Raw genomic sequence first — 18,433 nt, forward strand, 5'->3', positions numbered from 1 at the left:
AGAGCCGTTTATCAGCAAAATTAGGCTGGAGCTGAGGCTGTTCATGAACACTGACACAGCACAATATGCTTCTTGTTCACATACTTTGGTCCTGAATCTGAGGTGATGAAACAAAATGAATTATTTAAAAATAATTAATGGCACTCCAGCAGGAAAAAAAAAAAGGGGCGAGCAGAGGCCACCGTGCTATTTTGGAAACTTTTCAGGGCAACTGTGATGCAAAGTGGTGTAGCCAAAGGTCAAGTTGAGGGGGTCATAGTTTTCTAATCTTGTCTGGTCTTTTTTCAGTTCATTTTCTCCAATAAATGAATACCTCGCAAACCAATCTTTCAATTCACAACTGCTTGTTAGCGACTGATTTTTTTTAAGCATGTATGTTACATTTCCATATGGTCTGAGGTCCAGGGAACCGAAGTTACACCCAGTACATGCCACCATCTCAAAGGAACTTTCCAGTCTGCACTCCTCGATTTTCTGATTATTATAATGTAATTGTGGCAGTTAATGGGCAATCTCATATTTCATGTAGATTTTTTGTGGAAAAAATATCCAAGTTTGAGGCCATATTACATGTAAGTAGGCAATTAAAACAAATTGCTTCTAGTAATGGGAAAATATGGTTTCTTGTGATAAGTTCCATATGGACTTTTTCTTTTCTTTTTTAACATTCTGTCAGACTGAGCTATACCTCCAAGACTTTGTGTGTGTGTGTGTGTGTGTGTGTGTATGTGTGTATGTGTGTGTGTGTGTGTGTGTGTGTGTGTGTGTGTGTGTGTGTGTGTGCGTGCGTGCGTGTGTGGTGGGGAAATAGCAGTGATATCCATTCCTACCACACAAAGCACACTTTATTTAGCATTAGGAATGTAAAAAAATAAATAAATAAAATAAAATACATTTTTCAGTCAGGAGGTGTAAGGATTTGCAGATGATTTGATGCAAATAATAAATTTAATTGGGTTCAATATAACACAATAAGAAATGCTTTTATCAATATTTTTTTTGGAAAACTAAGAATCAACATTTTTACTTTGTTTTTCACAAATAGAGTAACAGCTCCACAATTCAGAAAATAGACTTTGAAGAATCTGAAATCAGCATAAAATAATACAGTCCAGATTTGGCAACGCTATCAATGGCAGACTTTTTATTGTTTTGTTTTTTATTGTTATTTTCTTAGTGCCAACAACAACAAAAAAAAACTTGATTCCCTATTGTTGTATTTTCACAAGCAGAACAAAGGTTTAATCAATTTTAAACAGTTTGTTAAAGAATCTCTGTTTATAGTAGACATCATATTTCAGCTAAAGTTGTTCCATCGTGGCTGAAATAAACAAAAACGTGCTAAAGCTTAACAAGTCATGGTGTTGTTACAGCACATAAGTCTTCTTATCTATTTTTTTTTTCTTTTCTGTTGTTTTATGCTTTAGTTTAGGGGTTTAGGGAGGAGAAGAAGCTGCAAAGTGAATGGTAACTTTTTTTTAAGCTAGGGTTCTGAGAAATGATCTCAGGATAGTTGGCTCTCCAAAATGTGACAAATAGACTAGACCAGGCAATCTGGCAAACTACTACTGCGACTAAGTCATTTCCCTGCCATTTTAAAATACCCTTGGTACAAAAATGTCATTGAGTTATGGAATTTCTGAATTACAAACCTTGACATTGGCAAGATTATAGCACAGCCAGTTATTTACATGGCTGTAGTTATGGCCAGCCACCAGCGATCGACTCTCTGGTATGAACAAACATCAGTTTTTACTAAATTAAATGACACCATGGAATAACTACTAAGGCAGGAAAGACAAAAAGTGTTCACCCCATATAAAGATATTTTAACTATCTACTCATAAAACAAAGAGATTATTATTTATTCAAAACAGTAAATTAGTCTTTATTTTTCCATATTGAATCCTACTTTCGTTTGCCTATTTTTCTCCTTTTCCTCGCTTAAGCACAGGAGCAATTTGATACTTCCCACACTTTGTTGCTCAAACTATGTGGGACCATGTAATGTCCATGACCAATAATGCAACAGGAATGTGTTGTGAGGAAATCGAGGAATTTGTCATGGGGAGGGAAAGCTGAACGTGTGGCAGGAAATTGATGGACCGTTCAACATGCCTTTGCAATGAAATCAAATTCAGTCTTCTCTCTCAAATGAACATTGTAACATTTATTCATTTTGTCAAACATATATGCGCATATATTGTAGCTATAGATTCCGTGCTTCTGTGTTTAGTTTGTAAAAGTTAAGTATGTTTCTTTGTTTTAACGTAAAACATAATGGAAACCATTTGGAAGATTGGGAAGAGATTGCTGCAGCTTTCCTGGAAGAGTACTTCAAAAAAGTGTCTGTATTACACATACATGCAAAAACGAACAGAGACATAAAATAATATGTTACTAAAACGGAGGTTCTGCTTTTGGCCTTTTACTAACTCAGCCACAGCAGGTGGCCACAGAGAACAATCAGTCACAGATGGACGAACTGAAAGCTGCATCTGGAGGAAAAGATGCTAAACCAATAGCATGACATCACAGCCCTTAGGCTTTGTGTTTATATGTTTTCATGGTTTGTAAAAAAACCAAAAAAAAAACCCTAAAAAAACAGAATCAACTTTTGGCCAGAATGATATGAAGGAACTAGCATATAATTTGTCTCCTTTTTGATATGCTGCTCTGTGTGCAATTACATTAAATAATGTTTTGCTTTGACGTGTTATGGATATGGTTATCCTTAGTACAGGCTGCTAAAAATTAAATCTGTACACAAAAAGACAAACTTTTAATCAATAAAATGCCAAATAGTTAGAAAAACAAATCAACACAAAAAAGCTAAAAAGGAAAACAAAAGTCATGCTTTCAAAAAGCTGCGCTGAAACACCAAAAGCAGCAATGTGGCAGAAAATAGCATGGTGCCCCTGCAATGACAAGGGAAATAAAGTAAATGAAAACGTGCACCCCTCTGAAGAGCAGAATTGCAGAGAAACAGATGGTGTGTTCAGCTGGTGCTTGGACCCGGGTTTTTATCCACTACACATTAATTTGTTGGCTGGAAAACTGTGAAGCTTTGGGTAGTCAGTTTACGTCTGGCATCCAGCTTTAGATTTGCCAGAGTTGCTTCAGTAACGGCAATCTTTAGTTTCCTGCCGACGTCACTGTGAAATGCACGCATCTCCGTCTCGTTTTTTGTTAGAAAACCTTCCGGACTAGCATCTCAGCTTTCTGAAATGTTTGTTGAATGATTCCATTCCAGGAAATAAATCATGCTAGAGGCTAAAGATATGCTTCCATACAAAGCAGATACACATCCACGTATACATTTGTCTTTGTAGTTGGTTAAAGATGAATCTTAGAAATAATGTCACATTTTATTATAGTGGCATAATCTTAAACTCAAAATTTAAAAGACTCCAACCTTTAATTTAAGCACAGCTATGAGTGTTGAAAAACCCCAAATTAGAAAATAATTGCTTTCAACAAGTTCAGCAGTGGCACGAGTATTTGTACACCCAACAATCCTGTAACAGAAGACTTTTTTATCTCTTATACTTTACTGTTTTTGAGTTGATGTGAGTTTCCAGGACTTCAGGTTTTGTAATCAATGACTGGATGTTTCTTTGGGCATCAATACGGTAAAATTCTTGGTCCCACTGCTCTTAATACTTTGTACAGTGCATCTTCTACAACATTTACAAGGTTGTAGCATTCAGACAGATGGACGTTTGACATCTGTAACCCGCCCAGGGTCTTGCATTTGTCTTATGCACCACCTGGGGTTTCTTGTCAAAAAGCTTCATGATATTAGGGATGGCTGTTTCTCACTAGGAGAAGTATGGTATGGTGGATTCCAGCCTCCAATGTTACATGTCTATGCACAAATATGAAGTAAAATGCATGTTTATACAGGAAATTAAAAAGAATGATATGCATGTGCCAGATTTTTAAAAATCATTCATCCTGATTAGAAAGCACTTCTTTCTTACCTCTGCTACTTATAAAACGGAATGTTTTTTCAAAAGACAAATCTCGAATTCGGCATATCAATGTGTTTGCATACAGTGGTTTAATTTCCACGCAATTGAGTTGTTTGTATGCCAGTCGACGTTCACGTGTCAGTGCAGCTCCACTGAATGCATGCATTTATTTTTTTAAGTAATGACTGTTTGGATGTGCGGTCGCCTGGAGTTATTTAGCATATTTACCTGCACGTTTTCCAGCGTGTCACGGATCTGTGACAGGGTGACTGTTGGCTGCAAGTTATCTGTCTTTACAGCTACAGGTGCAAAGAGATGCTGACACTGCTCACACTGTCTCACGTATTCGAGAGGGATTTTATTTTGTCTCTCTAGTCCTGACACAGACATGACGCACACACACTCGGCAACTCAACAAGACAGTTAAAAAAAAAAAAACTCAGCTGCATACGCGCCGAGGGAGACGAACATGCCCACAAACATACAAATAAACATGCCGCCTTGAATTTGTGCTCGCACATCTGGGATGCGTATGAAATCTCAGGCACCTCGCCAAGGTAAATAGAAAAAGCTGCCAGGTCTGACATTTTTTGGCATTAGGAGATGCTTTTCAAGGTGACAGCCATCACTTGCTGTAGGATGGGGTTGCGTTTAACAGTCCCCACATTGTTGTTTGGTATCTATGCGTGCAGTTGAGTGTGGGTGAAAGCATTCCTACTTGCATGAGTCGGGTGTGTTTAGGGCGAGCAGATAAGTTTCACCATTTAGATAACTTCTACAACAAAGACATCAAAATTAAGAACCCGATTTAACTTTCTTGTTTTTGAATGTAATGTAGGTTTTGCTTGGAATTTGATTTATAAAGCACATTCCAAGGTTAGAACTTTGCCTCAGATAAAGCAACACCGTGGTAAACTGTCTGCCACTAGTCCAGCCTTTGAGTACAGTTATTACGGTGTCACAGGTATAAGTAGATCACTTACAATCCCTTTGGCAGCTACCTTCAAAGGTCTGACTTTTCTTTCATTGTGAAAATGCCCATGTCAAGTAGAACTAATAGGTCAACCTGCCCTCACATTCTGAAGAGATTAAGTGTTTTATGAGCAAAATACAGCAAAAAAAATAAAAAAAAACTTTCACTCTCTTTCTTTCACTTTTTGCTTTGAGCGGAGTCAGACCTCACTAACAATTTTGCCAAAACTCTCTGCAAACTAAAGCCTCACGTTTTATACTTGTTTGCATCAAAATGAACATGATTGCCCTTGATGGAACTGGGGCTTATGCAGTATGATACGCAACATACTGACCTTTTGTCAATTGCAATTTTTAATATGGGCAATATGCACTCATCTGGGCAGAGATCTCTGAGGTGATGTTGCACTGAGGAGTACTTCCCATATAAGCCTGTCATCCTCCATTATTCTGAGTAATGTCTCCCACTTTTACTGGTAAACCTTTAGCACATACTCAGTACATCTGTACACCATTCCCACGACCTGGACAAGGCCTTCAATGTACAATATACCTATCAGCATCTTGGACCTGGCTGTGTGAGCTGGATAGTTTCAGCCGCATCTTTGCAAATGCATTGCGTTTTCAGTCATGTCTGTCCTTTATTGCTTAAGTTTCTCTTGTATTGATCAGATTCAGCTGTCAAATGAAATAATGAAGCCTATTAAGCTTTTATTTACCTTGGCTCTCTTCCCCCTTGATACTTAGAAACTAAGAGAAAATTGGCAATTTGTTTTAGCTGATCAGTCATTCTCACAAGGATTCATTCAAAATGAGTAGATGATACTATCAGAGTATAAAACATCTTTGCAGCACAAAACCTATGCCATAATGTTTTTTTTTTTTTTTTTTTTTTTTTTTTTTTTTTTTTAATCTTGGCATGTATGCTGGTGCATCTGAAATGCATTTTATGTGGGTCTAAACGTCAAGAAATAAAGTCCATTACGTGAAACATTACACATCCTATCACATTTATCAAACATGCATGTCATTTGTGATGCACTCCCTGCTAAATGCAATGCATTCATGTTGAAATGAAAGGTAAAACAGCTTCTATTGCTAAGAACTCTCTCTCTCTCCTTTTCTATAACGGAAATATATTAATCTAAGTGGTCAGCAGCTGATTTAACTAGAAAATACTCCCGTTAAGGCTGCAGTGAAATGGATCTTCATCAAAGTGTCTGCATCAGAAAGCACATGATTAAGTAGCATCATTATACGATCATTGTTGTGCCATTTGTGAATTTAATTTCACCCTTGGTGACATTTTAATATGTCAAAATTATCCGTGGGAGTACGTCTTAACTTGTAATCAGACATATTTGGTGGTTGATGACAATATTGGCAAAAATGTTGGAAATTTCTTCTTAGATAACACTGTGGAAACACACACACACACACATATATATATAGTGTTTGTTTTTTGTTTTATTAAATAAATGCCTAGCTGTTGCACACAGTTTATTATAATTTGGATCCCCAAAAATAAAAAAGCAAATCTAGCAACAATACGTGCGTATGTTGAGTTTTTTAGATGACAAGAATATGGGGTATGAGGAAAAACTCAGATGAGCAGAGACTATTTGTAACCAATTCATAACCAAATTTTAGTTTTATTTTTCTCTCACAAAATTTCAAAGACACAATAAAACTCTACTCTTTTACAAAGTGCCTTTATGACATACAATATTTTTCATTTCTTAAATTTTCCATCTCCCCACTTTCCCTGTTCCTCCGTTCAAGCTTCTGTCCCTATTCCTTTACTACTTTCCTTTCCTCTGCCTGCAGTGGCTGCCCAATAAAGGATGTTGTTAATATCATTAGGCAGACTTCCTCTCCGGCCAAGCACCCGGCCCACTCCCTTTCAGCCATAATCAAGCGTGCACACTAACTATCAAAGTAGACATTGCTAATAAACTACCACAGTGGAGCGGAAAAACACACACACGTATGGTCGTTCAGAGAAAATACTGTCGGGTGAGCGCAGTTAAATAAAAGCGCGTGTGCTCGGTGGGTGTGGGCCGCCTGTAAGGGGGTTTGTCCAGACACCACCAATAAAAGGAACTCCGAAAGCAGGCCCAGTGTAATGCAAATCTCCTACTTAAGTATACAAAATTAATTAAGACTGACTGAGAGACATGTACATAAGCAGACATGACTAATGAAGTGGGCTCTACGAAGAGGCAAATACTGCCAGTTCAGAAGGTTTAAATTAGGGAAAGAAACGTAAGAGCGATCATGACTTCTAGTTGTGCAGCAGTCATTTGCTGTAAATCGTCCTTAAAAAGGAAAGCAAAGTGACAGCTGCATAGTAGAAGGACTTATCTTCCTACAACTTAAAGCTAAGGTCAATATATCAGGAGTTAAACATAGTGTAAAGGGCAATATGAAATGCAATACAGCGAGCGTGGAGCAGTACATTTACAGAGGAGGAAGAGGGGAGAGAGGCTGTTAAAATCGAAATATATAATATTAACAGGCATTCAGATTCACACGTTACTGTCAAGCACAAACGATATTATTTGCGAAGACATGTCAGGCAATAAGTTAAACTTCATTCTTTTAATAATTTAATTAGCACGAAGATGCCACTATTTATCCAGATAAGTTACAAAGCAGTTTTGTATGAATGGATCATTTTAGTTTTGCTTCAATATAAAAGAAAAACCACTGAAAGAGGAGTGGAACATTTTCTAAGATGCTAAAATCCATCACAGTTTTTGGATAAGTTTGATGTATCTTTAAAGTTAGAGCTTTTCAGTTAATATTCATATCCGATTGGGGTGTTGGTATGCCATGTTAGGTGACTATGGTTACCAGAAGAATAAAACAGTATTTCGACTTCATGTAGGTAATAAAGCTTTTTTTTTGTTCCTGATTCCTACTTGGAGTATAAAGATATTTGGTTTCACAGAAAACAATAAATAAGTAAAAGTTTTTCAGAATGGACAATTTAAACCAAATATATCAATGCACAGTTTTTTTTTCCTTCCTTGGAGTGTAATTAAGAGAAGCTTCAGGATTCTTGCACAATATGTGGTGACTATTGAGCTCCATCTGTCATGCTTTATTTACCGCTTTCCACATGTACATTAATGGAAATAGAAAGGGTGACATTGATTAGGGTTTAGACATCAGGCTTTTATAGATTCAAAGCTCCCAGCTCAGAGAGAGGCACTCACCCTTCCATTTCCATAGTGCTGAAAAAAAAAGCAGTCCAGACAATGGAAATCATATACTTGGACAGGTGTGGACAAAAATGAGCATAAACAATAACACACTTTACAGAATGCAGATTCATTAGAGTGGACAAAGACACTCAACACAAAAATGCATGGACAGACGCATCACGCGTGCAGACAGCACTGCCGCAGGCAGAACCCCAAGCCTTTCAACAAGCCATGCATATTTCATAACTAAGATAAATAAATATATCAGGAAAAATATCCTTAAACCAGGAATGAATTATTTGGTCTCTATTATAAACGAGGGACTCCATGCTGAGACTGATAAATATATCAGGAACTTTCCAGTTGATGGAAAATGGTACATTATTAATAATGTGCCTCACTAAAAGACTGGTGAACACTTTCTGTGCGCAGGGGTGGTGAGAAGCAAACATTGAAGCAAATGAGAACTAATGTTTCAGCTGAAAAAAAAAAGAAGATACTGAAACACTGTCTCTCTGAAGCACCAGATTTGTTTAAGTTACTTTGTTTTAGAACAATCGAGGACACAGGTTAACCGCCTCCTCTCACCTGTTCACCAAGATTATTTTCCAACTACACTTTTATTTGTCCCATGTGCAATGACCTTTGTCTTGCCTGCAAAAAATACCTAAAGTGTGAATCCATTCAACCTGTCCCCTTTTATTTCCTCTAATCGTTGGACTATTTTTTTCTACCATGACCTCAATCACACAAGTGGCCTTAAAGGTGTTAGACTCATGAGTGCTCCTTCATTCTCATTTCTACCCACCCTTACCTCTGGCCGACAAACATTTGTAATTGTCAAAGTCTCATCTATGGTATTTCTGAACCTCTCAGTTTCTAACTCAATTTCCTAATGTTTCCTTTTTTTTCTCTACCAGGGGCTGGAAGGCACTCTTTCAAATTAAAATCTTATTCGGAAAAAAAAATAAAAAAAATAATAAATTCCCATAACCAGAACGTTGCACATTAATCATCCTGCAACATCTTAAGACATCAACAAGGAAGTTACATCTTGACTACAAAAGGTCTTACAGTGGACAATGATCCCAAACGTGGTGCCTGAAGGACAGCAAAGTCAGTGTTTTAGACTGGTCATCAGAAAAATCTGATCTCAGTCCCGTAACGAATTTGTGAGCAGAGCTGTGTGAGCCAGGAGGCCAACAAACCCAACCAGATTTGGAGATAGGCATAATCCTAAATTCAAGCAAAAAATTGTGAGAAACTTGCGGAAGGCTACCCTAAATATTTGGTTATAGTCATACAGTTTAACACTAATGTTACCAAATTTGAAGGAAATATGTGTACTCTTCTGAGCCTGAGGACTCTGCTAATTAGCTATTAAATGTTTTTTTTTTGTTTTGTTTTTTTAATCCTAGCTGACATAAAACAAAAAAAGATTGAATCTGTTTTATTGTAAGCCAGAGAAAATACAGGTTGTGTGTATCTGCATAGTGTTTAAATCTCTGTTGAAGTCCTCTAAATGCAGTTGCCCTTTTAGCCCCGCCCCTTTGGCCCCGCCCTTTGTTGGTACCACTACAGCCATGTTAAAATACATGGATAATACTCCTACATCTTGTTTTCATTCTTTTCTCAATATTTTTCTCTGAACGCAGCCCTTTGTTTCTTTCTCTTCATCTCTAGAGTTGTCATTGTAAGTCCTTAAATCCATCTCTTAAAATAAAAAAATAAAAATAAAAAAATGTTGTTACCCACCTTCCCTTAGCTGCCTGAGTTAACATCCTTGGTATTCATTGTTTCTGGTATTCTTCAAGTCTGCCAGAGTTTGAGCCTTCTTGCCTGGTATAAATCTTATGTTCTCTCCTTTGCCTGACCTCCTATTATCCTCAAGTAGTGGCCATAGTCTGATGTTATCCACAGCTGACCTCTCCTTGTCACACTTCTTAAATTATCAGCCTCTCTCTCAATTCCAAGGCGAAAGTGGCACTCTACCTCTCTTTCCTCATTTACCACATTGTACTTGGAAACAGGGCACCCTGCATTCTGAAAACAAGTGCCATCTTCCTTTCTTTTATGTTCCATTTTCATGCTTTGACATAATTTTAAAGCATGTTTAAAAAAAACAAAAAACTTTTCAAACCTAATGCTGAAAGGTCCTAAATTTTCTATCTAGAAAATTGATTTCTAGATAGGTTTAAAAGGCCAGAACAACTTGTGTTGTGCGAGTCCATTTTATCAAATTTTCTGCCTACATTGATTTGTCTTTGATCACATCCCACTTTAAGTGTTGACAATAAGAAATAATGAGCACTGGAATATTAAAAGAAATGTGAACTTAAGCTTGATTACATAAATGCCTTGACAAGCAAATGATGGTCATTATATATAGTTGACATTGACCATATATACCATATGGTCAATGTTTTATCTCTGCCTCTTCTGATCTACCACAGATTACTTGAGATTGAGAAATCATCTATAATATTCTAACTACACTTCATCTAAAATACACCAGACTTTATTTTATTTCTAAGGGACACTTACTACCCGTATGACTATAAAAACACACTTGCCACTCCAATGAGGTGTACAGTGTTGGCTGGATCCATATTAACTTCAAACTTTTGAGAATTATTTTTGAGAAGTTGCCCAATTCTACCTAATATTATTAACATTTTACAATACAGTTATATTTGATGTTAGAAATAAAACTAATAAAAACAAGATTTATCGACTAGATCTAAACTATAACATCCAGTATTAAACTAATTATCTTGAAAGACCACCATCTTCCTGTAGTTTCACGCCTAGACTAAATCAAATGCAAGTGAAAACTAAATTTACAAGGGTGTTGCTTTGTAACAACAAAGCAACACTCATGAGAAAATAAGAAGAAAGACATTGGCAATGATTGCTTTTCATGTCTTGTGTGTAAATCTCTTCACTCAGTAGCTGGCCAACTTACAATGCAGTCACAGTGGCGGACAGCTACAAGAAGCACAACACTTCATGCATCCACTCTTCCCAGAATGCTAATGACTTTCTCCTATGACATTTCTATATTGCATGAATGCGGTTCTGGATTGCACCATTGCCTGGAGGCAGTTTTCACAAACATGTTTTTCTCATGACGTATTCGTACGCCATATTTGCATGTGTCTGAAGAAGGTATTTTATATACATAATGGAGCTCAACTTCTTGACAGAATGCAAATATATCTGAGTGAAGGTGTCTCACATGTGCAAGTAAAGCATTGAATAGTTCTTTAGTTTTGTCTGGTATTTGTGTATACCAGGTCAAGCTCTTGTTTTAGGAGGGGCTTAGAGTTGCATTTTTTTTTTCTCTATTTGTTCCTCCATCCATTCCTCATTTGCTTTATTCTGAAACTGAGAGCAGTCAAACCAATGGATCTCCTGCAGCAACAAGAACTCCAAAGAGGTGAATGAAGTTCTGTGTAAAGAGAGAAATATTCAATTGGAATGTAAGTTTCCCAACAAAACACGTAAAAATGCTGCTTCTAAAAGGTGAAGGGAAGATACATACACAGTGCTGGACAGATAGGTGAAAAAAATTACCAACAAAATAAAAGTTCAATAAATAATATACCTAAACCATACTAAATAACAGTCAAAACCACAAATACCCATTATTAAGAACTTTTCACCGCTTTGACTATATTAGCAGTTATATACCGAACAATAAGCAATGACACAAGGGGGATGCTGAATATCTATTTGCCCTCCCCATATTAAAGGGGACAAAGAAACCATGCAGGGTTCCCACAGATAACTAAAATAATTACAAAGTTTCCCTCTAAGCCACATTTCACGGCCTGTTGAGTAGAGAGAAAATGGTTGTAAAATCCATATCTTGGAAATGTAAGTAAGGCGGCTTAATTGGGGCCAAATTCCGACAAATCGTGTCATGTTTTTACACCTTCAGGTACAGTTAGATAAAAGCACACAGCAAGTGGCATTTTCTATCGAAAGACACAGAAAGAATAAGACAGAGAAAGCGTGGGAGCTGCATCTCACCAGAGAGGAACGTTGGCTTTTTAATGTCTCTCTGTTTGGAGGCTTTCTGCATCTAAAGCCCTCACCTGCATCTGTTTCCACAGAGGCAAGCAAAATTTCTCTGTTCTGTGTGCATGTTCACACAAATGCGCTCGTCGAAAATATCTTTTCATAGTTTCACACCTTAGATGCAGTTGGAAGGCAATGCACAACAAAGATTGAAAAAGAAAAAAAAGAAAACCAATGTGCCACCACGGTGTTTTCAGCATAAATCTAACTGAGCATTGACTGAACTTTAAAGAAAAGAGATGATAAATTTGAAAATGCATAAAACTGAAAAAAAAGCTGAATTAAACACAAAAAGAATTTGGTTTTAAATTTCTGATAAAGAGCTTAACTGATGCGAATCTCTCAAAAGACTGCTTTGTTCAAATTTAAAACAAATAAAGATCAAATGTAGGGTTTCACAAGGCTATTTTAAGCCCACGTTTGTTCAGTTTCGACATGCTCCACATAATTCAGATTATGAAGTTTTATAACTGCAATGATCACACTCAACTTTGAAACACATTGCAAAAGACTTTATCGCACTAAAGTAGTTCTTCAATGCATTGACTAAAGAGGATCTGAATGCAAATGACCATAACATTTTCAGTAACCATCTGTGATGTCCTTCCACTACACAAATATGCACCCATTTGCTTCGGATTATCATATAAAAGTAAAAAAAAAAAAAAAAAATTGAGGTTAATGTTTGAACAAATTCAGAACAGGAAGAGAAATACAGTATATTGTTAAAAAAAAACTTAATTTATACAGTTCTTTTATCATTTTACCCATATTAACCAAGTCACATATGCATTCATACACCAATACATAGATCGGTCGGGAACATGGGGTTAAGCCCCTTAAACATGGGAACAATTTTCCCAATGCAAGACATCTACTGCACCCACTCTGACACAGATGTACCCAGACAATGAGGAGAAAACCTGACAGGCAAAAATAGAGAAGTTTGGAAATATTGCACGTTTTTAATCAAGCCTACCCCTCATTAAATGTTCATAAGCATTAGTTCCCAATCATTTGTTAAGCTACAATAACCACCATTATTTTTGTTCCGACATTTTCCCCTTCCTCCTTTGCTAATAAGAACTACCATTACTTTGAGTAACTGAAACTGTTTCAATAAAAAGAAATAAAACATCCAATTTCAGGATCAATGCCCAAACGTCTAGACTGCTTTTAGCAGCCTGAAAAATCAATATGCAGTTTACAGGCATCTCTGTGTGCTGCTTGGTATACAGGCATATGGGCACACAGATGCTCAACATACACTCGCAAGCACTGCTCTGCTTTTCTGTAGTCTGTGTTTCTCACACATGCACACACACACACACACACACACCTGTCTCTTCCCTTTCAATGTTTCTTCCAAACCAACGCTGTCTGCACTGCATGCCCAGGAATATGGGCATACTAGAAACATACATTGCTGGTCTTTCTGGTCACAGTCGAACTGTCAGCCTGAGCGCTTGTCTTCTTGTATCTACTTCTTTGTGCATTTGACTTTTCTTGTTCAAACTTTTTTTTTACCTTCTGCCTATTAATCATGACCATCAGTCTGCCTGTCCTCTATAATCTTCTTGCCTGTGTCACTCTGAGATGCCCCCCTTTTCTCAGCCTGTCTTTCCGTCTGACCACCCCTCCCATCCGCGGACTCTTTCTGTCAGTCTTTCTACTTGCACACCCTCCTCCTCTTCTTTCCCCTGTCCCCTCATCCCTCCTATCAATCCCTCCCACTCCACCACCAACTAGGCATGAAAACGGTGCTCCATTAGGAGCACCGGGGCTAAGCCCAGTCTGACACATACTGCTTTGATCAGCCGTGAGCTGGGCTAAACACCCCACCAAACCCCCAGTCTGAGGAAGCGTAGTCGGGAAGGAGGAGCGGAGGGGGGTTGCATGTTTAGAGGAAAGCAAAAGTAGCTGGAATTAGAGGGACATTTGACCAAGGAGATAAAAACTTGTGCACAAGAAAAGAGAAGCACAACTCTGTAAATTAAAGATATGTCCCACAATTCTGACACCATTCTACTTTCATCAAGTTTTAGTTTATTTTTCTTTTCTTTTCAACATCACTTGATTCCCACAATGTTGCCTTAAGTCTTTGTTTTTTCTCCCTCCCTTCCATCACCTCCAGGTAGCCTCTGAATGCACCACCAACAAATCACTGCAGGTGCACAGCTCAAAACTCTGAGGCTAAAGAAAGCGTCTAATGTGAAAACAACCTCAGATCAGATTTCTGAATATCAGAAATTGTCATGACAACTTATCTGACGTGACAAATTAAAAAAAAAAATAAAATACTGAAGTTACTGAAAATGCATGAAACATGCCATTGTGGTATAATGTTTGAATTTCGGAAAGACTTTTATAGCTTTTTTCCCTCCACATTATTTGCTTTCTTTTCCAGGATTACAAGGTCTCCACAACCCTCTGTGAGTCTTAGTATCTTAGTTATTAAGATCTATCTCACGTGTATAAAAGTCAATGTAAGTTCATGTAAATTTTGCATATAGGTTGTGCTTTGAGATTGTGATTTTTCATACATTTATGTTATGATTCAAATTGCTGTGCAGCTCTGCTTTCAGGATTGTATAAAGAGTAAATCAACAGGTAACAAAGAAAAAAAAAACATTTTTGAGAGGTTTCAGTATTTAAACAGACAGACACTAAACCTGCAGCAGTAAAAGGACAAAAACGTTGTCTTTTTCTCCCAAGGACTGAGGAGAAAAGGGATTTCCGCTCACTGCTAATCAATCAGGCTGTGATAATGGCTCCCATGCCTAGCTGTCGACTGGAAGGGTCAAGGCATCCCGTGACCCAACGCCCAGGGCCCAGGGGCCAAAGCTCCTCTCAGAATAGCACCCCAGGACAGACTCCCTGGGCTAATTGTCCAAGCCAGTGTCAGCCTTTTCAATGCCCCCCTTCCCAGCCTTCCCCAGTCTTTCCACTTTCTCTGTCATTCCTCTCTTTCTTCTCCCCCTCTCTCACTACCCATTCTGCCCTCCTCGCAACTCTGCGATCCTCTCCGTTTCAGCGTAACTGAAGAATCTATACCAGCTATATCAGCATACAGGAGCGGGTTGGGCGACAAAAATACTACTTACAGCTTGGGCAACACAGACAAACAGAAGGTGGCTGGTGAAAAGCAGAGAAAGTTAATGCAATGAAAGAGACATGGGAGGAGAGTGAGAAATTGGACAGCGTGTCAGAAAAACATAAGTGACAGGAGCAAAAGCAACACAAAGACAAAGAATACTGAGGGAGGGAAGAAAGGAAAAGAAGAATGTAAAGGACATAGTGGGACATATGGATAGACAGTCACAGAGATGCTCATCCCTTTTATTACCGGAGTGAATTGGCCAGTCTATCCACTTCCAAATGGATATCAATTGGTTTCAGGAAATCTGCTCAACATCATTCTGACAGAGTACGAGTCTGAACACACACAGAGCAAGAGTCCAAAGCCGACTCTACTCCAGCTCTGTGCAAAGACATTCCTGTCATTCCAAGCGCACACTGCTAATTAACATCATTAGATCCCACAGAGGGAGAGCGTGATGAAGAGGTAGTCCACGGTTGCACTAGCTCCACATCTCTTCTCACTTCTGTCACCCTTCTTTCATCTTCCTTGTATGTCTCTGCACACTTCCGTCAATCAAACTCACTTTCTCCCCTCAGAGTCTCTGTCAGGATCTCAGCCAAAGAGCGCTGAAGTGGAGCAAAGTCCCCCCCCCCTCCCAAAAAAAATGCAAACATAAGAGATGATAATTGAAATCAGCTACTCACTGGGAATCTTTAGCTTTTTCTGTATTTTCTTTTTTCCTGATCTGTCACTCCTTATCCTCTTCTTCAGTGGGGAATGGGAGTGTGCTATCCTGGCGAGTGTGTAGTGTCAGTCCGATAGAGGGAAGTTGCCTTCTGCGTGCATGAGCATGTGTCAGTGTGTGCGTGGAGGAAGGCAGAGAGAGTGTGAGTGTCTGTCTCTGTGCCTTGCACTGCTCTGACTGAGAGAGCTGAGGCTGTTTTAAACAGGCTGCTCTCCCCATGTGACCAGCCCAGCCACAGGCAGGAATACATTACGGAGACACACACACACTCGCTCTATCTCCCCCTTCTCTCTCTCTGTCAAACGTACACACACCGTGTCCACATTGCACCCCCTAGCCACCGCTTGGGGTATTGGAGAGAGAGAGAGAGAGAGAGAAGCTCTCACAAACAGGCACACACACAAACAAATTTGCCATGCATACTATCGGGCATTACAAAAAGTGTTAAAAATTGGAATAATCTTGCCAGATATGCAACAATTTCTTCACAAACAAAAACAAACATAGCAGAAGACGTCGTGATATTGGTTTGAGTGGTGGAGGTTTTGGCCGGTTAAGAAATTCCCTTTAGACAAAAATCAAGAACTGATTCATTCAAAATTAAATCAATATTGTTATTAATAAATAAATGTCCCTATTAAATATATATTCATAATCGAGAGCTTGTTTAGTCAGAAATGGCTTTACTTAATTTTTTATCCTGAAATATGTTGCAAGATTTATTTTTGTAGACTCAAATTTCAAAATAAAAGTGCATGCACAGAAGAAACAAATTATGTTGGGGAAAACTACCGTGGTACGACAAAGTAGAATCAGATGCTTGGCTTCAGACCTTGACCAGACCTGCACCACAGAAAAACCTGCCTTGTCCTTTGAAAAAAAGAACATGAATTAAAAAGAACCTGCAATTGAAACGGAGTTAAAGAAAAAATTCTCAGAAATACCTAAAGTAGCTTTACAAAATAAGTGTCACAAAATAAACCACATTTTGGAAACAAATAAATTATAAAAAATATGCACAGATTCTGAAATAAATAAATAAGAATAAAAAAAGTAAAACTGTGATTGACAAAATAAACTCCTTTAATTACAAAGTCATATTTATTTTAAGTCATATTTGGTATATACAGCATGTTTCTAAAACCTGAAGTTAACAGTCACTTAACAGTGAAATGACACTATGTGGCTGGAAAACAAGTAAAATTGCACCTTTACCAAATCTAGCTGATTTAAAATTATTTAAATAAACCACCAAGTTGGATTTTTGATTGAAATGAGACAGACATCTCCCAAAAGATAATAAAATACTGTTAATGAAGTATCCAAAATGGAAAAAAATTCATAATGTTATGTATCATAACAAAGGGAACTCTGCTCTTCCTATTCTGTACATTGGTCATACTAAAATCTCCAGTTTCCCATAGTGATGTCTAACAGAGAGTTTATAGCTCTTTCAAAGACCTCCATAGCTAATCAGGGTAATTGCTATTTCTCTGCTGGACCTTTTACCTATATCAAACTGACTCATTGGTTTTCCTTTGATCATGAATTTGAATGTCATTGTCAGACTTATCTAGTAATTTATAGTTGGTAATAGTGTGCCCTCTTGTTCAGGTTATTCTCTTGAAAGGGATGTTAATCACAAGGGACTTCCTGGTAATACAAGATAAATAAAAACACAAAATACTATACCCCAATTAGGTACAGTTCATCCAAGCATATTAATATGCATACTGTATCTGTAAGCTGTTTCCTTCCTATGATTTAGACTCTTCAGTGTTGGCTGTGGTAATCTATCACACCTGGAAGCACTGACCTTTTCAGTAATGAAAACCTTTTAAAGCTGCCCTTCTGTTTCAAGAAATATAGCTGCATAAGAGCTCCTATATCTTACAAGAAAAGTGAAACATACATTACACCAAATTTTTAAAAGCCACAACTCATGTAATCTCAATATCATAAAGTTCTCACATGAAACTGTGACCTGGGAAATATACAGATGGTCTACTTTTGTTTCTTCCCAGGTACAGAATGGACAAGAAATGAAACAATAAATACGCTTCATTATTCTTTCTAAAAATTGCAGCACATGCAATATTTGGACTGCATGCCAAGAAATGGATGGATGACCACCTCCTAACACATTTTTCCTGTAATGTTCAGGAAAAATTACTGGACTACTCGGCTCCAGCATGTTGGACTGAAATAAATATCTTCCAAAAAGGTGCAAACTTATTATTATAAATATTACCAGGACATTCTGTTATTATCACAACCACTTCCAATACCAAATAAAGGCCGAATATTATCGATAAATCTGAATAACAAAGGAATTCCTCAAAACAAATGCACGTTTCAATATTATAAA

General features: G+C 37.7%; 1 protein-coding gene across 1 annotated transcript in view; it reads right to left on the reverse strand.

The window, feature by feature from the left end:
• cntfr (ciliary neurotrophic factor receptor) overlaps nucleotides 1-16,277 on the reverse strand; it is a gene marked incomplete at its 3' end in the record, with an annotated part of 187,421 nt that extends 171,144 nt beyond the window's left edge. The window contains exon 1 of the mRNA XM_007563324.2: nucleotides 16,025-16,277. The remainder of the gene's footprint in view (nucleotides 1-16,024) is intronic.
• Between the last annotated feature and the right edge of the window lie 2,156 nt (nucleotides 16,278-18,433).

Source organism: Poecilia formosa, unplaced genomic scaffold, assembly GCF_000485575.1.
Source record: "Poecilia formosa unplaced genomic scaffold, Poecilia_formosa-5.1.2 Scaffold146, whole genome shotgun sequence".
In the NCBI taxonomy this organism is placed as follows: Eukaryota; Metazoa; Chordata; class Actinopteri; order Cyprinodontiformes; family Poeciliidae; genus Poecilia; species Poecilia formosa.